Source organism: Notamacropus eugenii, chromosome 1 (genome assembly GCF_028372415.1).
Source record: "Notamacropus eugenii isolate mMacEug1 chromosome 1, mMacEug1.pri_v2, whole genome shotgun sequence".
Classification (NCBI taxonomy): domain Eukaryota; kingdom Metazoa; phylum Chordata; class Mammalia; order Diprotodontia; family Macropodidae; genus Notamacropus; species Notamacropus eugenii.
The window spans coordinates 668,752,352-668,776,966 of record NC_092872.1 but is presented as its reverse complement, the minus strand read 5'-3'; positions in this window follow the sequence as shown (position 1 = coordinate 668,776,966).

Genomic DNA, 24,615 nt, shown 5'->3' with positions numbered 1-24,615 from the left:
AGATGAAACTGATGTCAGAGGTCATCTAGACCAACCTAAATGACTTTCTCCAATCACACAGGTATTAAGGGGCACTGGGGAATTGGCACTAAAGCTTCTTACTCCAGAGTTAACACTTTCTATCCTACCACGTTATCTCCTTATGTTCTGTGGTATTAAAGAAAACGAAAAGAAAAGAGAGAAGAAAAATAGATGTAACCACACATTGGCAGCAAAGGATATTGGGAAATATAGTTTTTCCAGCAGAAAAGAGCCTGAAAAATCACAAGAAGTAGAGCAGTCTGCTGCGGCTGCTGCCACTGTCAATTTGGAGCTATGCCACCATTCAATGTAGATCACTGACAATCATCTCTTCTACTTTAAAATGACTGGGCACTATTGGGAAAATATGTTCTTCCTAATAGCAATTTGTTATCCCTCAAAAAGAAAGAGATTTGAAAATGAAATTGTTATTTTCAGAAAATAGAGAAGGCTTTTGTGTTGTGTTCTACTGTTGATGCAAGTCAGCGGTAGCAGATGGTATGCAGTGAGTGGAGCTGTTAAGGACTTGAGGATGGGAAAACAACAGCCTAAGATGGAACATTACTGTGGCTCATGGGAGGGGGAAAGGATGAAACCTCCACTGCCAAGATAGTGCAAATGAAGACAGAAAGCCCACAAGATAGCTGAGGGAGAAAAAATCAACAATATTAGAGGGAGGCATTCATAAGGAGCTTTACTTTGAGAAATATTTTTAATAAAGGGAAATTTGGTTTCCTTGGAAATAGCAGTAGAGTCTAAAGCCTTCCTTCTTTCCTTGATTCTATTACCATGAGCATTTAGCTCATGTTACCTATTAAGCAATAGTGCTCCTTAGAGACTAGTGTTCACAAAGATATATTTTGCCTGTGCATAGTCTCCATGTTATGAGAGGGTTTATGGTGTACCCAATAAGCAGCCAGACTCAAAGCTGGAAAACCTGGGCTCAGATTCTGTATCTGACACAAACTGACTATATGACCTTGGTTAAGTACTGCATAGCTCTCTAAGACTTTATCCATCCAGCATCAGTAAAGGGAATTTCCTCAGCTGAGACTTACCAACACCAATAAAAGCAGTCACTCTTCCCTCCATCTACAAGGAAATAAGTCATTAAGTGCCATCATTCTCCCACAATGTCACAATTTTTCTGTTGGAAAATATTTACCAGTAATTAATATCTTTGGAATTCTCTCAGATGCTTAACTTTAAATGGAGAAAGAAGTGGCTAACCAGTCTGGTACCTTTGCCAAAAAAACCTCATATCGGGTCAGGAAGAGCTGGACATGATTGAAAACAACTGATCCCCACCACACTTAACTAAAATCTAACAGCCTTTTTTCCCCCAAAGATGCACCACCAAAAATTAGATGGAGAAAAAAAGTTACTACTGCAGAAGTACTGGTTGCCCCACCTCTATTTTCTCCTTTCTGGGAAAAAAAAGGTTCTATGGAAGTTTGCTGCTCTGTTGTCAACCTGATGACTTTCACCAACCTGACCCAGAAGTAAATCTGAATTCCTAAATAGATAACCATGAAGTGGATTAGTTATCCTTAGAACTTGTTCTGAGTTTGTGTCTCAGGTCTAATGGGAATACATATAGGGACAGCATCAGTGGTAGACCTAATAGGCAGCAGTGACAGTGGCAGCAGCAATTTTGGGAGCTCTCAGCCCAGATACAGTAAGGGGATCAAGCAACTAATCAGAAAGTGATCACAGGAGACCCTGAATTGGCACTGGACACAAGAACCTGTTGTGTTGTCAATACTCAGTTCCTAGTCACAGTTCTAGGACAGAGACGAGCACCAGTACTATCACAGCCGGGGTTCAAGTCACAGTTCCATGGCAGAGAACAGTACGAGCACTTGTTGCTACAAGGGAGCAGGGGGCCCTTCCTGGAAAAAAATACCAAAACATAAGCCAGGAGAGCAACAACCACCTCTCCCTAGATCACACCACATTGGAAACCCCAAAAAACTTGCAATTCCCCAGAATTAACTCTAAAAACATCAGCAGGAAAAAGTTGGAAGCTTGAAAAAGTTCTCAGCCCCGATCTCATTAACAGAGCCCAACCTTAACCTAAAGTTCAAAGTCAAGAAATAAGCTGGGAAAATGATCTAACAACAAAAAAAAAGAACCTGACCATAAAAATCTACCACAGTGGCAGGAAAGACCAAGACACAAACTCAGAAGAAAAGAAAAAAAAACATGAAAACAACTGGAAGAAAAGCCACAAAGACAAATAGAAATTGGATATAAGTTCAAAAAGAATTTCTAGAAAAGTTAAAGAAAGAGTTAAGAGTGATAGAGGTAAAATAGGGAGAAAAATGAAAGTGATGAAAGAAAATTATAAAAAGACAACAGCTTGGTAATAAAGGCACAAAAATTCCTAAAGAAATAACACCTTAAAACGCAGAATTGGCCAAAAAGGAAAAATTCCCTAAAGAAAATAATTTCTTAAAAAATAGATGTAGACAAGTGAAATTTAATGACTCCATGAGACATCAAGACCCAATAAAATAAATTCAATACAAAGAAAAATAGAAGAAAGTGTGAAAAATCTCATTGGAAAAACAACTGACCTGGAAAAGACATTGAAAAGAGATAGAATTTAAGAGTCATTAGCATGTCTGAAAGCCATGATCAAATAAAAAATCCTAGACATCATATTTCAAGAAATTATAAAAGAAATCTATGCTGATATCTTAGAACCAGAAAGTAAAATAAAAACTGGAAGAATCCACTGATCACCTCCTGAAAGAGATCTCAAATGAAAATTCTTAGAAATATTTTAGCCAAATTACAGAGCTCTCAGGCCAAGGAAAAATATATTGCCAGCAGTCATAAAGAAACTGTTCAGAGCTGCCCTGCAGTACGATAACAATACATCCCCTTGCTTTGGGGCACCAGAACTCATATTGGAACTGTTTCATCAGTAGCTACTACAGAACAAGGAGGACCCCACACCAGTTTGTTGGTGCCTTGGAACATCTCTTTACCTGTGATTGAAGGAAGAGAAGAGACATGAGATCTGGGTGACCAGCCCAAGCTTATCAGCTGTTTTGCACCACTCTTTACCATGTCTTTGTCAGGCCTGCTAAGGAGTTCAGTAGGTGTGTGGATGGATGGCTCCATATGCCAGGGCATATCCCTGCATAGATGGATAGATGAATTTGGGACCCTGGGGAACAGCTTGCCCACCCAAGACCCATCTCTGGTCTTCAAGGTTCCCTTCTCTCCTGGTTTTTATCCCCATCCAGATGTTAGCACTGGGGGCAGTAGCAACAGCAAGGCAGCTCTCTGTTTTCTACTCTGGCCCTCTGCCTTCTAGACATGTGGATGTGGAGGGACTAGAAGGCAGGACCAAAAGGGGTTGTGAAGGCAGCAATGCTGTCTGATGTCTGGTGGGAAAGACCTCTCAACCTTAGCTTCCTTCTTTCCTTCTTTCTTCCTCATCTCCTTCTCCATTCTCTCTCTCCCCCTGCCTTGCTTTTTCCTCCTCTCCCTCTCCCTGTCTGCCTGTCTGGTGAAGGAGAAAAGGGTTAGGTGCATTAATTAATTAATTAATTAATTCCTCAAGGGGGCTTCTTTTCTTTCCATTCTCCTGTATGTCCTAGCACTATTCTTCAGCCCTGTCTAGACCTTGGAATGTTGGTCTAAGTCACAGGGAAAGAGACAAATGTTCAACTACTTGGAACGAAGTAGATAGAAGGAGGGTCAGTTGGGTGATTTTTTGGCTCAGATAGGTGGTGGCTAGCAGGCCTAGGCTTATCTTCTCTTTTGAGCTCTGCCTCAGCCCTCCCAAAAAGAAAGAAGCAGGATTATTATCTTAGGGGACTTCATGCCATTCCCCTGGCTAGATATCCTCAGCTGCTGGGAGCTCAGCATTCCATGCAGCAGCAGCCTCTTCTCCTTACTGAACCCCACCCCACCCCCATGTCCCTGAAGGAAATGGATGTCTGTACTTGAACGTTGGTTTGAAGTCCCCTTGTATATCCCATGAGGAAAAATCATCATGGCCAGGGTGGGGGTTTGGGGAGCAACAGTGACAGAATGGAGGGAGGGAATTTGGGGGCTAGGGTAATGAAACAATCAATTAAAAAATAAAGTTGACTTTTGTTATTTTTTAAAATTTAAAAAAAGGGGGAAAAAAGAAGCCAGATACCAAAGAACCACAGACAGGATCATTCAAAATCTAGCAGCTTCCATGTTAAAGGATTGGAGGACTTGGAATATGATATTCTCTCAGGCAAAGGCACTAGGATTATATCCAAGAATAACCCCCCAGCAAAACTCAATATAATCCTTTGGGGGAGCTATTTAATGAAATAGAGAACTTTCAAGCATTGTGTTGAAAAGATCAGAGCTAAATAGAAAATTCAACATTCACACCCAAGATTCAAAAGAGTCATAAATAGGTAAACATGAAAAAGAAATACTTAATAAAGCTAAACTTTACATTCTTATACAAGACTATAATACGTATAATTCCTAAGAACTTTATATTAGGACAGTTAGAAGGAGTCTACATAGATAACAAGGGAAGAAGTTGAATATTTTTGGATGATCTCAAAAAAATGAAGGGGTGAGAAAGAGGGATCCACTCTTTAAAGAGGAAAGGAAGAGGAAGAATGGGAGAAATTATCACACTTTAAAAATGGATGCAAGAAAGAGCTTTTTTTTTTTTTACAGTGGAGAGGAAAATGGGAGGAGGGGCAGCACTTGAATCTCACTGTCATCTAAATTAGTTCAAAGAGAGAAGAATATGTATGCATACTCAAATGGGTATAGAAATCTGTTTTACAGAAAATGGAAGTAGGAGGGGAATGATATAAGAGAAGGGCAAGGGAGCAGTAAATAGGAAGGCAGATTAAGAAAGGCAGTGATCAGAAGAAAATGGACTTTTGAGGAGTAACAGGGTAAAGAAAGAGAAAGATAAAACAGGAAAAAACATTGGACAAAGGGAAATAAACAGTTAATAATGATAAATATTACCATGAATGGAATGAACTCACCCACAAAAGAGAAGTGAAAAGAATGCGTTTTTAACCAGAATTTAAAAGTATGTTGTTTATAAGAAACACACAAAACAAAAAGACACACACAACATTAAAATAAGGGGCAAGAGAAGAATCTATTATACTTCAAATGAAGTAAAATTTTAAAAAGGCAGAGGTAGCTATCATGATCAGAGACAAAGAACAAGTGAAAAATCTACTTTTTAAACAGTCAGAGAAACTATACTTTTCTAAAAGGTACCATAGAAAATGAAGCAAAATCAATACCATATGTGCATATGTGTGTATGTATGTATGTATATATACATATACATATATGCACTAAATGGCATGGTATCCAAATTCTTAAAGGAAAAGTTAAATGAATAACAAGAAGAAATAGACAATAAAACTATGCTAAAAGAGGACCTCAACTTTCCCTTCTTAGAATTAGATAAATCTAGCCATATAATAAATTTTAAAAGGAGATGAATAGAATTTTAGCAAAGTTAAATATGATAGACTTCTGGAGAAAACTGAATGGGAATAAAAAAGAGTATATCTTTTCCTTCAGCTGTCCATGACACCTTCATAAGAACCCAACTATGTATCAGGGCATAAAAACCTCACAAAGAAATTCAAAAGAGCAGAAATAGTAAATGCACTCTTTTCAGACCATATTGCTATAAAAATTAAGTTTATAATAAAGGTCTTTTAAAGCATAGGTTTAAAAAATGGTTGGAAACTAAATAATCGAATCCTAAGGAATGAATAGGTCAAAAAAACAAGTCATACAAATAATCAATAATTTCACAAGAGAGTGACTACAATAAAACACCATACCAAGATTTGTGGGATGCAGCCAAAGGAGTACTTTGGGAGAGGGGGGGAAAGTATATCTCTAAATTATTTACATAGATAAAAAAGACTGGTGAATTTCTAGGCTGGTCCACCATCTCATACGACACCCCGGCCATGTGCACTTCACTCCCAGATCCACTTCTCACTTTCCAAACTTCTCCATCTCCTCACCAACCTCACCAGCCTCCAACATTTTCCCTTTATACATTACTTTTCCCCTTTAGAATGAAAAGTCCTTAAGGAGCCAGGATTAGCTTGTTTGCCTGCGTTTGTACCTCCAGTAATTAGCATGATACCTGACATCTTAAGTCCTTAATAAATTCTATATTGGTCTGTGTGTGCATGTCTGTCTATCTATCTCTCTGTGTCTGATTCTGTCTCTCTCTCCCTCCCTCTCTCTGTCTCTCTCATCCCAAACAAATAATATGCGCAAGAGAATAAGCAACCTTTTGTCGTGAGAAGGTAGTGATACTATAAAAAAGCAACATGGCACAGAGGATAGAGTGCTGGTCTTGATGTCAGGAAGCTGTAGGTAAAACTCCTGCCTCTGATATTTACTTACTAAATAGTCATCAGCTATCTCTTCACCTCTCTGAGACTCAGTTTCCCAATTATAAAATGAGAATATTAACATCTATAAAAATCTAACTCACTGATTCCTTGTGGAGCTCAAAGGACTTGCCTATAAAACTCATTTCAAATTCAAAAATTTTTCAAGAAACCAAGACAAGTCCACTATTATTGTGTTATAAGTGTCTCCAAATAATAAGTCTCTCAGTTATGTCCAAGAATAATAGAAGATTCATTGTATGGTACAACTATAGAGATTACTTTATTAAATGATCTGAAGCATCGATGTCTATTTGCACGTTTAAATGGGAGATAGCTATTTGTCCAAAATCATTTCAAAGGTTATTTTCAGTTCTAAACTTTATAACGTTTATACCTCCTTTGTCCTTCATAAAATCCAAATAGAAAAATTATTTTCTTATGAATGAAAATGTTCTCCAAGTTTTCCTGTTCACAGATATTATAACTGATGGCATCAAGTCCTAAAATGCTAAATTTCTCTTTGACACAATCTGGGGTGATTTAAACTATTCACTCCAGAAAAACAAGGTGGATGAAAAGAGCCAACTGTCTAAATCAAGAGTCTGCAAACTATGAACCAAGGGCCAAATGTAGCCTATTTTTGTATTGTTCCAGAGTGTGAGTAGTTTTTACATCTTTAGACACAATAAAACTTTAAGAAAAATTCTTAATTCACCTAACCCCTACTCTAGGTTATGAAATGAAATTGGGAGGATAGCTATCAAATTAGTCTATTCATCTGTATGTTTTAGACAAAAGTATTTAGTTGAACATAGAAATGAAGAGGAGGAAAAAATGAGAATGAATTGTATTTAGGAACTTGTGCAGCACTTTCACTGACTTCAAGTTTATTGTTACTATGCATATATATGTATATTATAGATATATGCATACTTTAAATCATAGATTGAATTGTCCAATCTGAGAGTTAAAATGGGTAATAGACAATTCCACGGCAGACTCCAACAATGTTCCAGAAGTTTCATAAAGCACATTCTTGAAGATATGTCTTGAAAAGGAGGTGGACTAATCATAGTGAGAGGATGAGAAATTAAGCCAAAAGAGACAAAGATGGGAAGAAAGGACCCCAAATACACCAAAATACATACTGAATATACCACGGCAACACTGTGTGTTGTAACAAAGAATTGCAAACCAAATTAGACACCCACTGATTGGAGAATGGCAAAGTGAGTACCAGAGTATGAATGTAATGGAATATTCCAGAACCAGGAAAATGGTATCTACACTAACTGCAACCACGTAGATGGAAAGAACAAAAAAAATTGTATTGTAACTATAATGACCAAATTTAGCCACAAAAAAATGTGCTGACATAATGTTTCTCCCTCCCTCCTTGAAAAGGGTACAGACTAGCATGTTTTGTCATAATTGGTTGTTGTGTTGCTTGATTCTGCAAAAGTAATTTTTTTTTTACTTTTTTAATCATTTTTATAAGGGATGGCTTGGTGGGTAGGAGAGCAGTGAGAGAGATGTAGGTATGTAAAGTTGATATTAAAAAAAAAGATAGCCATGCAAGTAAAATATAAAAAGTAAGCTATAAAAAAAGAGAATGAGACTAGAACTTGGCAGATCAAGCAATAAGTACCCTGAACATTTTCAAAGAGCGAGGGCTCCAGAGTTAAAGAGTACTGGTTCTAGAGTAGAACATAGGTCTAAATCCCACCCCTGATAGGAAAGTCACAATCTTCCTGGGCCTCAGTTTCCTCATTTATAAAATGAAAGGATTATATCAGATGGCTTTTAAGGTCACTTACAGCTCTAAGTCTACGATCCTCTGATTTTGTGACATATGGGAAAATATGGACAAACATGTCACTGGATACATTATGGCAAAGTTCCTAACTGAATCAATGAAGAGAGCTGAGTACCTGCATCAATAATACAGATGGCAACTATGTGGCACAGTGGAGAGAGAGTAGGGCCTGGAGTCAAGAAGACCCGAGTTTAAATCTGCCCCCAGACACTGGGCAAGTCACTTAATCCTATTTGCCTCAGTTTCCTCATCTGTAAAATGAGCTGAAGAAAGAAATGGCAAACAATTCTGGTGGCTTTGCCAAGGAAACCTCAAAAACGGTCATGAAGAGTCAGATTCCTCTGAAACAAATGAACAACTGATAAAATAGGCAACTTTTCAAAGTAAATTTTTAACCCACTGTATCTGTCATTTTCTGATTAATTGTATGTAATTTAATTTAGAGCCAGAAGTATTGTTTCTGAATGAAGACATGTTGAATGTGTTTCCAGGTCACTGAAACAAAGCATTGAAAGGAAAGAGAACTGGATTTAGTCAAGAAGTGACAGAGAACAGCTGTGGAACTCTGCTTGTTTCTCTTTGTGGTCGTCATTAGTTTCTGCATGATTATTTCCTGACAATGTTCCCTACTGCATGATAGCTTGGAAGGATAAAACATTGATGACATAAAATTTTTGCTAGCACTGACATTGTTTTAATAAAATTAGTTAGTAAGAGTCCTATCTCAATCTTGTTTAAGGATAATATTGTAACTAGGAAACGGAAAATGGCAGAGTGGATGGAGGGCCCACCTCAGAGTCAGTAAGACCTGAGTTCAAATTCTGCTTTTATTACTTACTCTGGTCAAGTCATCTAACCTCTTAGTGTTTCCAGGCAAACGTAAATTACAGAAAAAAAGTGAGGGACCCTATTGGGAGATGAACTTCTTCACCATGGATTCTTTATACCAAAGAAATCTCAGATTCTGTCCCCCCAAAAAGGAATTGTAATGGAAAGAGGACTAGCTTTGGAAGAAAAGGATCTTGGTTGAAATCCTGATTCTGCTCTTTATTAGTTACACAAACTTAGGCACATCATTACAGCTCTCTGAGCCCCAGTTTACATGATCTGTAGAATGGGACAGTTGGACTAGAAGATCTGAATGTCACTTTTAGTTGTACATCTTGAATATTCAGTAAGGTATAATTTATGGTGTTGTTTTACTGTTCAGTCACATCTGACTCTTTATGACCCCATGGACTATTTCATCCATGGGGTTTTCTTGGCAAAAAAAAAATACTGGAGAGGTTTGCCATTTCCATCTTCAATGGAATACCTTTTGTCTTAACTTTCCACTATAACCTGTCCATCTTGGGTAACCCTGCACAGCATAGCTTAGAGTTTCATTGAGCTGCACAAGACCCTCTGCCATGATAAGACATGGTTTTTTGGTTTGTCTCTTTGTTTTTGTTGGGTTTTTTTTTTAGGCAAAAAGAGGTCAAGTGACAAACCCAGACTGACAGAACTGTGTCTGAGGCTGGATTAGAACTCAGGTGTTCCTGTCTCCAGGACTTGCACTTTATTCACGTCACCACCTAACTGTCCCAATTTTATCATGTAATAGATATTAAAACCCTTACGCGTGGGCTTTAGAATGATAATTCAAATTCATACATATGTACATGGTCCTTCAAGAACTATTTTAGGATTTAAAAAATACTTCATCTACAATACTTATTTGATATTTTGAGTTTTTTCTGTGTTTGTTCACAGAAAGGCAAACTAGCTTAAAATAAACTCCACGAACAAAGCTTTACAATTTAAATAAATAGGTAGGAAAGTAGGCAGGTAAGTAAGTAAATGAGAGAGAGAAAAACAGAGACAAAGAGACATTTTAGCACATCAATCAATCAAGAAATATTTAGTAAAGACCTACTGTGTGCTAGGCATTATGCGGGAAACTAGAGATCTACTAAGAATGAAACAATCCCTAATTGTAATAACATTTTTGAATTATTACATGGCTTTCATGAAAAAGATCCCTTTACCTAAGGAGTGTATATTTTAGTAGGGAAGGGGACCTAGAAGAAACAGCAGGGTAGATTAACTCAGATTCATTGGACAAAGTTAGCCTGTAAACCAGGAAGATCTGAGATCAAGTCCCACCTATATTAGCTGCCTGACCCTGGGTAAGTAACTCAGCCTATCAATTCTTTTTTTTTATTTTTTTATTTTTTTTAATGTTTAACAATCACTGCCATACAATTGAGATTTTATCCCCCCCCCACCTATCCCCCACTACCCCACTCCCTCCCCACGACTGCATACAATTCTGTATAGATTCTACATATACTTTCCTATTGAGTATATTTTCACTATAATCATGCTATGTAGTCAGACTAGAATAAATGAAAGAAATCATATAACAAATCAAAACATGATACACAAACACATACACATACACAAACATGATCTGCTACATTTTGTGAATGACTTCCATATTTCTTTCTCTGAGTGTGGAAGGCATTTTGCCTTGAGAACCACCATTGGGATTTTTTTTTTTTATAAGAAGTTCTTGCGTTATTACAAAATTCCAAGTCTACCAGAAAAAACTCTCGCACACTGTGGTCGTTGCTGTGCACAAAGTTCTCCTGGTTCTGCTCCTTTCACTCAGCATCAGGTCACATAAGTCCTTCCAGGCCTCTCTGAAGTCTTCTTGTTCATCATTTCTTATGGCACAATAGTACTCCATTACTTTCATATACCATAATTTATTCAGCCATTCCCCAATTGATGGACATCCCCTTGACTTCCAGTTTTTGGCAACTACAAAGAGTGCTGCTATAAATATTTTTGTACATGTGGGACCCTTTCCCATTTTTATGATCTCTTGGGGATATAGTCCTAGTAGCGATATTGCTGGGCCAAAGGGTATGCACATTTTTGTAGCCCTTTGGGCATAGTTCCAAATTGCTCTCCAGAATGGTTGGATGCGCTCGCAGCTCCACCAACAATGAATTAGTGTTCCAACTCTCCCACATCCTCTCCAGCATTTATCATTTTCTTGTTCTGTCATGTTTGCCAATCTTATAGGTGTGATGTGGTACCTCAGAGTTGTTTTGATTTGCATCTCTCTAATCAATAGTGATTTAGAGCATTTTTTCATATGATTATAGATAGCTTTAATTTCTTCCTCTGAAAATTGCCTGTTCATATCCTTTGACCATTTATCCATTGGGGAATGACTTATATGATTATACATTTGAGTCAGTTCTCTATATATTCTAGAAATGAGGCCTTTATCCCCGAGCTTAGCTGTAAAAATTCTTTCCCAATTTACTACATCCCTCCGGATTTTGGTTGCATTGTGTTTGGTTGTGCAAAAACTTCTCAGTTTAATGTAATCAAAGTTATCCATTTTGCATTTCATAATGCTTTCTATCTCTCCTTTAGTAAAGAATTCTTCCCTTCTCCCTAGATCTGATAAATACACTATTCCTTGCTTCTCCAGTTTATTCATGGTATCAATCTTTATACCTAAATCATGTACCCATTTGGACTTTATTCTTGTGTACGGTGTCAGGTATGGGTCTATGCCTAATTTCGGCCACACTGTTATCCAATTTTCCCAGCAATTTTTGTCAAACAATGAGTTCTTATCCCAGAAGCTGGGGTCCTTGGGTTTACCAAACAGAAGGTTGCTATATTCCTTGCCTACTGCATCTTGAGTGCCAAGTCTATTCCACTTGTCTACCTCTCTGTTTCTTAGCCAATACCAAGTGGTTTTGATAATTGCTGCTTTATAGTACAGTTTGAGGTCTGGTAGCACTAGGCCACCTTCCCAAGCATTTCTTTTCATTAGTCCCTTTGATATTCTGGACCTTTTGTTTTTCCAAATGAATTTTGATATTATTTTATCCAGCTCTAGAATGTAATTGTCTGATAGTTTAATTGGTATGGCACTAAATAAGTATATTAATTTGGGTAGAATTGTCATTTTTATTATATTAGCACGGCCTACCCATGAGCAATTAATGTTTTTCCACTTACTTAAATCTGATTTTATTTGTGCAAAAAGTGTCTTGTAATTGTGTTCATATAATCCCTGGGTTTGTTTTGGCAGGTAGACTCCTAAGTATTTTATACTGTCTACCCTAGCTTTAAATGGGATTTCTCTTTCTATCTCTTGCTGTTGGACTTTGTTGCTAATATATAGGAACGCAGAAGATTTGTGTGGGTTTATTTTGTAACCTGCAACTTTGCCAAAGTTGTTTATTAATTCAAGTAATTTTTTACTTGAATCTCTGGGATTCTCTAGGTAAATCATCATATCATCTGCAAAGAGTGATAACTTAGTTTCTTCTTTGGCTATTCTTATTCCTTGAATATCTTTATCTTGTCTAATTGCTACAGCTAACATTTCTAGTACCATATTGAATAATAGTGGTGATAATGGACAACCTTGTTTCACCCCTAATCTTCTTGGGAATGCATCTAGCTTATCCCCATTGCATATAATGCTTGCTGAAGGTTTTAGATAGATACTGCTTATTATTTTATGGAAAGTTCCCTTTATTCCTACATTCTCCAGTGTTTTTAGTAGGAATGGGTGTTGTATTTTGTCAAAAGCTTTTTCTGCATCTATTGAGATAATCATGTGGTTTTTGTTAGCTTTGTTGTTGATGTGATCGATAATGCTAATAGTTTTCCTAATATTGAACCAGCCCTGTAGTCCTGGTATGAATCCTACCTGATCATAATGTATTAATCTCGTGATAAGATGCTGTATTGGTTTTGCTAAAATCTTATTTAAAATTTTTGCATCTATATTCATTAGGGAAATTGGTCTATAATTTTCTTTCTCTGTTTTGTCTCTTCCTGGTTTGGGTATCAAAACCATATTCGTATCATAGAAAGAATTTGGGAGGACTCCTTCTTCCCCAATTTTCAAAAATAGCGTATGTAGTATTGGAATTAACTGTTCTTTAAATGTTTGATAGAATTCACTTGTGAATCCATCTGGCCCTGGAGATTTTTTCCTAGGGAGTTCATTGATGGCTTGTTCAATTTCTTTTTCTGAGATGGGGTTGTTTAAGTATTCAACTTCCTCTTCTGTTAATCTGGGCAATTTGTATTTTTTAAAATATTTATCCATCTCATTTAGATTATCGAATTTGTGGGTGTAAAGTTGGGCAAAGTAGTTTCTAATTATTGTTTTCATTTCCTCCTCATTGGAGGTGAGTTCACCCCTTTCATTTTTAATATTAGTAATTTGATTTTCTTCTTTCTTTTTTTTAATCAGATTGACCAAAGGTTTATCAATTTTATTAGTTTTTTCATAAAACCCACTATTGGTTTTATTTATTAATTCAATAGTTTTCTTAATTTCAATTTTATTAATCTCTCCTTTGGTTTTCAGTATTTCTAATTTGGTATTTACTTGGGGATTTTCAATTTGTTCTTTTTCTAGCTTTTTCAACTGCAAGCCTAAGTCATTGATCTCCTCTTTCTCTATTTTATTTATGTAAGCATTCAAAGATATAAAACTTCCCCTAATAACTGCTTTTGCAGTATCCCATAAGTTTTGGTATGTTGTCTCACTATTGTCATTCTCTTGAATGAAATTGTTGATTGTTTCTATGATTTCTTCTTTAACCCAACCCTTCTTTAGAATTAGATTATTTAGTTTCCAATTGATTTTTGGTTTCTCTTTCCATGGCCTTTTATTACATGTAATTTTTAATGCATTATGATCTGAAAAGGATGCATTGATTATCTCTACCTTTCTGCACTGGATTGTGAGATTTTTATGTCCTAGTACATGGTCAATTTTTGTAAATGTTCCATGTACCGCTGAGAAAAAGGTATATTCCTTTCTATTCTCATTTAATTTTCTCCAAAGATCTATCATATCTACCTTATCCAGAGTTTTATTTACCTCCTTAACCTCTTTCTTGTTTATTTTGAGGTTGGATTTATCGAGTTCAGAGAGGGGGAGGTTGAGGTCCCCCACTAGTATAGTTTTGCTATCAATTTCTTCCTTCAACTCCCCCAACCTCTCCTCTAAGAATCTGGATGCTATACCACTTGGAGCATACTTGTTTAGTAATGATATTGCTTCATTGTCTATGGTGCCTTTTAGCAGGATATAGTTTCCATCCTTATCCCTTTTGATTAGATCTATTTCTGCTTTTGCTTTGTCTGAGATTAGGATTGCTACTCCTGCCTTTTTTACATGAGCTGAAGCACAATATATTCTGCTCCATCCTTTGACCTTTATCCTATGTGTATCCCCCCGTTTCAAATGTGTTTCTTGTAAGCAGCATATTGTTGGATTATGGCTTTTAATCCATTCTGCTATCCGTCTCCATTTTATGGGAGAGTTCATTCCATTCACATTCACAGTTATGATTACAATCTGTGTATTTCCCTCCAACCTCTTTCCCACCATTTGTGCTTTTAGCTCTCCCGTCTCCCTTCCCCTCCTCAATAGTATTTACTTTTCTCCCCCTCCTCCTGCAGCCTTCCCCTCCTTCTTTAAGCCCCCCTCCCTTTTACTCCCCTTTACTCTTATTGCTTCTTTCCTCCCTTTTAGCCACCCTCCCCTTTCTTCCCCCTTCCCCTCCTACTACCTATAGAGCTAGTTAGGATTATCTACTTAAGATTATTGTTCCCTCCTTTGAACAAATCAGATGAGAGTACCTCTCAAACAATGCTCATCTCCCTCCCCTCCTTCCCTCTACTATAGTTTTGTACTTCTTCCTGTGATATAATTTGCCATTTTCTGCTTCCCCCTTTTCACACCTCCTATTACAATCCCTTCTCATACTTAAATCATATTTTTGACATGACATCATTTACTTTATGCCCGTTCCCTCTACATATATCCCTTTTATCATAATAGCTGCACAGTTCTCAAGATTAACAGGTTTCATCTTCCCTTATAGGGAGGTAAACAGTTTGCCCTAATTGAGTAGCAAGTTTTTGTTTTTGTTTTTTCCCCTCTGTTTACCTTTTTTTGATTCTCTGGAGACCTGCATTTGAAGATCAAATTGTCTATTGAGTTCTGGTGTTTTGGTCAGGAAGCTCTGGAAATCCCTTATTTCGTTGAATGACTTTCTCCTTGCCTGAAATGTTATGCTGAACTTTGCTGGGTAGTTGATCCTTGGTTGAAGTCCCAACTCCTTTGCCTTACGGAATATTGGGTTCCAATTCTTTCGATCTTTTAATGTAGAAGCTGCAAGGTCCTGTGTGATACTGACTGTATGTCCTTGATATTTGAATTGTTTCTTTCTGGCTGCTTGTAGTATTTTCTCCTTCACTTGATAGCTCTGGAATTTGGCAACGATATTTCTTGGGGTTTTGAGTCTGGGATCCCTTTCGGGAGGGGAACGGTGGATTCTTTCGATGACTATTTTGCCCTCTGAGTCTAGTACTTCTGGGCAGTTTTCCTTGATGATTTCCTGGAAGATATTGTCCAGACTCTTTTCTTCATCATGGGTTTCTGGCAGGCCAATAATTCTTAAATTTTCTCTCCTGGATCTATTTTCCAGGTCAGTTGTTTTTCCAATTAAATATTTTACATTTTCTTCTATCTTTTCATTCTTTAGATTTTGTTTGACTGATTCTTGTTGCCTCATTGAGTCATTAGTTTCTACTTGCCCGATTCTAATCTTCATCGTATTGTTTTCTTCAGTTAGCTTTTGCATCTCCTGTTCCATCTGACCAATTTTTCCCTTTAAGGAGCTATTTTCTCCATTTAATTTTTGTACTTCTTTTTCCATTCGACCAATTTTCCCAGTTAGGTTTTGGGTTTCCTTTTCCATCTGATCAATTTTCCCAATTAGGTTTTGGGTTTCCTTTTCCGTTTGATTAACTCTTCCTTTTAGGGAATTATTCTCCCCAGTTAATTTTTGAACTTCCTTTTCCATTTCTTCAATTTTCCTTTTCAGAGTGATGTTCTCATCAGTGAATTCTTTTTTTATAATTTTAAAATCATTGGCCAGTTTTTCTTTTATATCCTTCTTCAGATGTTCCAGGTAATCTAGTTGTGCTTGCGAGAAATTCATAGTCCCATCTGAGGTTTCAGATGGAAGTACAGTCTCAGCTCTGACCTCTTTGGTGTTTGTGTTTTGGTCCTTATCCCCATAGAAAGATTCTATGGTTTTTTCACTTTTCGTCTGCTTTTTCCGATTCATGATGTTGACTGAGTGTTGTAGCTTCTGGTTCTTTCAGTCAGAAGGTACAGATCTTTAAGTTGAGCTGATGTGTCTAGGCTAAAGGCAGGCTTTTGTTTTTTGTTTCCCCCATCAACCCTGGGGTTAGCTTGTTAGGTGTGTGGGAGGGGTGGTCTGGTCTCAGGAGATCTCCTCAGCTGACCTGAGGCAAAGGCAAAGTCAGGGGATGGTAAACCCAGCTTCCCTATTGTCTTCCCTTTTCCCCTGGAGGGCTGGGGCACGCCTAGAAGCTAATGCGTGTTCCCGCCCCTCCTGGGGCTCGTCTCCCGGCGCTGAGGCTTGCCTGGGTCTCAGTGCGAATTTTCTCTGCCCTGGGTCATCTGTCCTTCCAGATCGCCTCCGCCACAATAGGAAGAATCCCCCTTTGCTATTTTTCTAGCCTCTGGTGTTATGAGACTATTTGCCCCCTTCTGCTGTTCCCGCTGATCCAGGATTTATCTGGGGAAGAATTTTATGGTTCTTTCACGGTCATCAGGGAGGAGGAGAGAGCATTTACTGATCACTCCGCCATCCTAGCTCCCGGAAGTTCCAATAGGTGACTTACCGAAGTTTAGTCTTCAGGCTGAAGGTTTCAAGGGCTGCTGCGCTGATATCTGGCGCTCAGCGGCTCTCACCGGCTCGGTTTGGCTTGTCTCCTGCTCCGTTGGTTTTGGCCCACCACTCTCGGGTTTCTCAGGTCCCTTCTGCCCTGCTGCGCTGACTGCGCTGCGCTGTGCGCTGGGGGCTTACCCCCGCGGAACAGATCCTTCCCGTGGACCTTCCAGTCCAACCTGGGCTCCGAATCTGTTAACGTCTGTCACCCAGTGGATTCTACACTTCCAAAGTCTGGTCAGATTCTCCTTTCAGAGATATCCAGAGGAGTTTGTCCAGGAGCTTAGGTGAGTCGTTGCTTTCACTCCGCCATCTTGGCTCTTCCCCCTCTCAATTCTCTAAGCAACTTTCTAAGACTTTAAGTTACAGCGAAGTGACAACCTGCATTACTACAGAGAATTTCTTCACCTGGGAGGTACTTGTACCAATGAAATTGGAGGTCCAGAATCTCCTTCTCATCTTTACACAAATATTCGTAGTGTATGATGGCTACTGTATTTGTGACCCTGATCAGTATTGGTTGGGGCTTAACCTTGCTTAATCATTTTTTCTTGCTGGGTAATGGTTCAGTAGAAGTATCGTGGACCTAATGTAAAATAGTTTATTTCAAAGATTTATTTTGTTATTCAATTGTTTCAGACCTGTCTTACTCTTCATAACTCCATTTGAGGTTTTCTTGGCAAAGAGTGGTTTGCCATTTCCTTCTCCAGTTCATCTTACAGATAAGGAAAGTGAGACAAACAGGATTTAGTGACTTGCCTAATATCACACTGCTAGTAAGTGTCCGAGGTCAGATATGAACTCAGTAAGTGAGTCTTCCTGACTCTAGGCCTGACATTCTATATACTACAGCCACCTCACTACCCCTAGAGAGTTATTAGCTACCATTTAACTTTTTATCTGCCTCAGTTTCCTTATCTGTAAAATAATCCTAATAGCAGCACACCTCACAGGGTTGTTGTGACAATCATATATCACAATGTGTCTAAAGGGTTTTGTAAACCTTCAAGCATGGTGTGTTAGCCATTTTAAAGAGCTGGGTCTCATTTTTTCTTCTATATCTGGTAACAAATCAAAGAATCTAAGCTGGGAGATTTTTGTTTTTACTGTTCTAATGATCATAGTTGTGTGTGTGTGTGTGTGTGTGTGTGTGTGTGTGTTTTCTTTCTAAAGTATAAGAAATTCTTTTGAACCAACTTAAGAGACGAGGGTACCTTTGTGGGGAGCCCTCCAGATAACTTCTGGAAAAACACAACCCCAATTCTTCAGAACACACTTAGAGCATCAAATATCTTTTAGACACACACAAACACACACTCATATGCAAATCTACAAGTATTCTGACACCTTGAAAAATTACCAAGGATAGCTATGCATACATATTAGCTGAAAATTTAATCTATTCTCTTTTCCAAGTTGAAAAGCAATTTTCCAGAGCACATGCCCCAAAAGCCAGGAGCCTAAATGAAAGAGAGCTAAATGAAAACGATTTGACCCTTGGTTCCTTCCCTTACATGCTGGATTACCAGCTCTGATTTTATGAACAGAAAGTATACTATTGAGGATGCTTTGCAAAATAACCATCTCTTGCCAATCTGTAACCCATTTTATGATTTGGAAAAATGTAGTTGTCACTTAATACCATTACACAAAATGCAGAAATCACCAATTGTGTTTCAAAATAGCATTTGTGTTTGTCTTAGGCAACTAGGTGCCACAACAACACTGAATCTGGAGTCACAAATGCCTGAGTTCAATCCAGCTTCAGATTCTTACCAACTGTACAACTCTGGGCAAGTCATTTAACCTCTTACTACCTCAGTTTCCTTATCAGTAAAATAGGAATAAAAATAGAACCTACTTACCAAGAGTGTTGTGAGGATCAAATGATATAATATTTATGAAATTCTTCATAAACCTTAAAGGGTTACATAAATAAGTTTCATTATTATTGTTATTATTATTATTATTATTAATTATTTGGTTGGAAATAACCCCAAAGTGCCAATTGTTTCAAAAATAGAACTCTTAACTGAACTTCCCTCCCCCCTTTACCCCTATACATCTCTGAGAAGTCAATTTCTAATTCATTTAGTTGTGCTAGGCTTTGAAATTTTCAGTGCTCTTTGCAAAATATTTATAAGGGTAAGAATTATAAAACATTTTATTCTAAATGTGTGTTAATTCTTATCTAAAGCTTGTAAGTATAATGTGTATTTTGGGAGGGGGAAGGGAGAGGAGGAGTTATCTCTCTATTTGTTTTCAAAGCAAAACAACCCTAATGCCTTTTTCTCCTAAGTGTGGTATCCTTTTATCTTTTCCCTAATTGAAGAGTCAAAGAAACTTTTTCAGATGGTACCATTGCCATCTGCTGGAGCCTTAGGATTTCACCAGCAAAGGTTCTTAAAGGCATGTGTCAGCAGCAGCATGGAAGTAAAAATCCCAATATGAATGATCCAAGTATGAAAATAACACAGAATACTGATGCCTGAACACTGGTTATATCTGCCATGTTTGGAAGTGAAAACTTGAAGAACTTTATTTAAATAAGGAAGGGTTTTTGCTTTGTTTAAGAGGGAGGTTTGGACAGAGTCAAGTGTCCTCCCTTCCAAACTGGTTAAGTCTCTCAAGGATAGCTTTTGATATCTCTTTTCAGAGCTTAAATTGCATCTTGTTCATAATTGGCAATGTTTGTTGTGCTAGTGATAAAAATTATAAAGTAAGGGATTTTGAAGCACCTAAGTGAATTATCATTGGGTGGATTAAAAAAAAATGTCAAGGGTTATTACAGAGTTCCACAGATGACAGTGAGGAAGTCATAGGACTATTTGAAAAAGGGCAAAAAAGGTTAAAAAGTCCAAACAATTAATCAATAAGCAGTTATTGAGAACCTAGTATGTGCCCAAGGAGAGTGTAGAGATAAGAGCATATAAAATGATGCTACTAATTTTTCAAAAATGGTAAGATTTTTGTAAAAAACTAAGCATAGTCTATTCCAATCAACTATAATATATTTAGTGTGAAAAAAAGAAAGAAACCACATGGGTAGGAGAACATGATAGCTATCTTTAAGTATTTGATGGTCTATCAAGAAGAAAAGGATTAGGCTTGTTTTGTTGGGTCCAAGAGACAGAACTAGAAGGAGTGGGAGCTCCAAAGAGGTAAATTTAGACTTAATACAAGGGAATGATTCTTAACAACCAGGGTTATCCAAAAGTGATAGACTGGCTGCGTGGAAAACATTGGGATAACCTAGGAAGGAGATCGGCTTGTCAAGAAATCCACGTATTTGGAAATCATATCATTCCTGAATGCACAAGGGAAGAAAACAACTGCCTTTCTCCACTCCACAGCTTACAAAGGAAAAGCAAGAAATCTTTTTGATAAGAATGCTGTCCCAATTTTACAGTTATTTGGCATGGATGTGATAGTAGTCAAAACAGATTATGAAGGACAAATCAAGAAGCTGCTAAAAATTAATGGAAAACTTAAGGTTTGCCTTAAGTATGTTTCCCTTTCCTGGATAGCTTCAATAAAAGTTTGGATGGCCACTTGTAAAATATGTTATGGAGGGTTTTCTTGTTCAGGAACAAGTTAAATTAGATGGCCTCTGAGGTTATTTCTAATTTTGAAATTGTATGATTCAGTGACCATGTAGTATCAACTCTGGGTGACCCTACCAACTTGCCCTCAGCCTTCAAGTTGGATCCCCAAAAGGGACTATCTCTCTGTATTTTTGTTTAGCCTGGATTTGTGTTTCTGTTCCTAATTCAAAATGTCCCCTCCTCTTAATATAATAGTGCTGATAACATGCCTAATGGGGGACAAGGAGATAGAAGGTCCCCTTTCCCCTACCCTTTTCTCAGTGGTATAACTAACTGTAAGCATCCTGACATACACAGGGGGGCCTGCTATCCCAGGTTCTTTGATCTGGTTCTCTAAAAGGAAAGGCAACTTTTGAGGGGTTAATCACTTTAATCATGCACAGGTATCAGAGAAAATCAAAATCAAAATTTCAGAGAAATCAAAAATCAACAGATAGCACTTCCAAACTGCCTGACCATTAATATATATACATCTTTACCAGAGAGGGAAACACCAACATCTGGGTTTTCAAAGCCAGTGAGGCTTCCCAGAATCTCATCTGGCACACATACCGTCTTCCAAAAACTAAACTCCAAACTAAAACCTCACCCTAAGAGTATTTATACACTTTTCAGAGCCAGAGGGCATGACCTTCTGACCCAATACCTCAATAGAAAAAAAAAAACAAGGTACTTGGGACCCTCCTACAAAACAACTTTCCCTAATCAAGCTTCCCTCAATAGGCAGACCCATCAATGGGTGGGAAAGATCTTCCTTAATCACATTATTCAGAGACATTATACTTCTTGGTATAAACAAAAACAGCAAAAGATCCTTTGCTTGGCTTCATAAGGAGCTAAACAAACCCAGGGTTACAGGACAAGTATTTGTGGCAAGATTTAAACTAAGATCATCCTGTCTCCTAGTTTTGCATTCCATCCACTATGCCACCTAATCGCCTTGATAAAGAAATGGGGGCTGCTAAGGAACGCAATTTACACATGAAAACCCCATAATATGTGACTACATAGAGGTGGTTGCAATTTCTTTTCTTTACATTTTGGGGTCATTGTGATTTACTTTAGTCTGAGGGAGGGAGAGAAAGAAACTCCATCCCTCCTAAGTGAACGAACTAGACTGCGTTTGAGAAATTGTGCAGAACCCTAAAGCCAACTCATTAACACTAAGACTTCTATTTAACACCAAAGTTCTCCCAATGATTCTATAATGACCATAAATCATGAAAAAAATCATAGTCTTGAAAAATTCAAAATTTTAGTTAATGCATAGGCAATGGGAAGATGTGGGTATAAGGAGCCTGTAATACATTCCCAACAGGTCTAGTAAAAAAGTATTTATCAAGTATCTACTATGTATCAAGCATGGCAATAAGTTTCAGGAATACAACTACAGGGAAAAAGATAATCCTTGAGGGTCTAATATTCTAATGCTGGAAGATAATAAAGAAGGGAGCTTAAAAGTAAGGGTTGGAGAGAGAGGAGGTGGAATAAGAAATCCAGAGTCAGGAGCCCACCCAGGAGAGAACATAGGTCCCACATCTCCCATGAGATCAGGGCATCAGGAGTAAACATGGCATTGATGGGGACACCCTCACAGAATCCTATCATCTCAGAGTTAGAAATGACATCAGGGACTATCTAATCTGATTTGTACCTGAACAAGAAAACCCTAAATAATACACTTTCCAAGTAATAATCCAAACTTTTCTTAAAAATGAGGATTCTGAAGGACCGACTCTTCAGAACAAGGGTGGAGAGATGTCCCAAAGAGAGAAATCTCCACTGCTGCAGGTATTTGGATATCATGTAGCCTGTGGAACCACTGGGGAAGAAGATGTGGAGGACTAAAGCTTTCCACAGAGGCCCCCAAAGCCATCTAATCACACTTATCGATGCTCCCTTGACTTCCTTCCTCACTCATCTTACCACTGGTCATACCTTCCCAATCCTCAAGCATCGTTCATTCTCCATTCATACAACTAGCTCCAAAAGTCTTTCACTGTCTTCCTTCTCTTCCCATACTTCCACTGGAAGAAGTCACATCATAATACTGAATCCACTGTAAGTTTATGGTATCTAATTTATTCTTTTAAAAATAGTATTATCTATTTATTGCAGCATATTCCTAAGGTTCTTCACATGTCTGCATTGCTTTCTTTAACTTGTCTAGCCTGGGCTTTTGAGTATGCTCAATTTGCAGTATAGGACCCAAGGGTCTCTTACAACATGGGTGGGGTAGCCTTTTTTTGATTGGTGCCTGTATCTTTAGAATTAACAAGACTGAACCGTTAGGCCTTTTTCAGTCTTGTCCTTTCGCATCATCTTTAGACAGAGCCAGGAGAATAATTTACATGCTGCTGCAATCTTACAATCCTAAGGTTGTTAAGGCTTAAACTCCCAAGGCAGATCATCTCTGGCATCTAAAACAGAGCAAACACAAAAAGAAACAAAAACCATCCTCCTCCTCCCCAACCCAGGCCTATTTCTCAGAGCCAGCATGAAAAAGAGAGAACAGTGGAAGGATGTTACTCTGCTCTAACTGCTTCAATTCATGGCTTCCAAGCTTCTGAGCACAAAAGCCCAAGGTTGGCAAAAAAAAAAAAAAGGGGGGGGGGGAGAGGTCAAAAAAGGACTAATAGCTAAGTCCATTTTTAAAGACACAGACAGCCAAACGAAGGAGGCAACCCCAACCACAAACTGGACCAGTTCATAATTCTGCCAACAGCTCATTTATATGCCTGTTTTTCCATAGCCCCCTCAGTGTTTCTTATTCTTTTTTTTTTTTGTCAACACTGCCAATATGATGGCTAGAAGATGGAATCTCAGAGTTCTTTTAATGTTCATTTCTTTAATCATTAATAGAGTATTTTTATAAGGCTATTGATAGCTTGGATTTCTTTCTCCAAAAAGTGCTTACTCATGTCCTTTGACTATTAATCAACTAAGGAGTGGCTATGTGACCTAATTTCAACTGGACCCTGATTTATTGAAAAATAAAACTTCATTCTTCCTTGACTGATTCTCTAAGCCACTCCCTTTAACAGTTGTTACCGATCTTCTTTTCTCCCTTTAATCCCTTACACATCCTCCTCCTCACCCAGGAAATGTCTTTACTTTACTCCTACTTCACTAAGAAAAATAGAATCTACTCTCCTTCTTTTCCTCCTACCTGAATGAGCACAAAATTGTTGATCATCATCATCTGTCTCCTGACCCTTACTTCCACCCTCATTCCACCCCACTCCCAAATGTTAGTACTATATCCTCCCCACAAGAAGAAGACTTAATTCTACCATCTCTCTTAAACTTCATACCCAGAGGCTTAAGTATCAAGTCTTTTTAGAAGAAGGTTCTCCACTGTCTAGCATCAAAAAAGGAAAAAGGCTTCTGGTGTTTCTTTCCTTCTCATAAAGTGTAGAATATCTCTGTAGGAACCAATTGCTGTTGCTTTGTCCACTCTGCTCCCCATCCACAAAGAAAGGCTTTTTGCTTCCAAGGACCAAGATATTTTGGAACACAAGATAATGAGCTGAATATATCTGAAAGCATTTACACTGTCCTTAAATCTAAAATCCCTCTATGAGAAAAAATCACAGTCCTGTCCCAACCTGCTGTTTTAGGATTAGAAAATCTTTGTAACTCTTCTCAATTCCGTTATGTCATGTTTTTTCAAATTTTATGTAATAACATCTTCCTTTTAAAAAAATTATCCTCCACGTACTTTACCTCAAACATAATTTTCTTAGCTCATATTTTAATTCATTTAAGACTTTAAAACAACTTTATAACAATACAAAAAAATCTAACATACAATAAAATAGTATAACATATGAAAAGGACTAGACCTTCAATCCATTGGTACAGAAAATTCTTAGATAAGGAAATTTCCTCACTCATTACAGGTAGTCACCTTATTTCTAATTTATATGGGCTTTCTGTACCCCATCACAGATGACAAG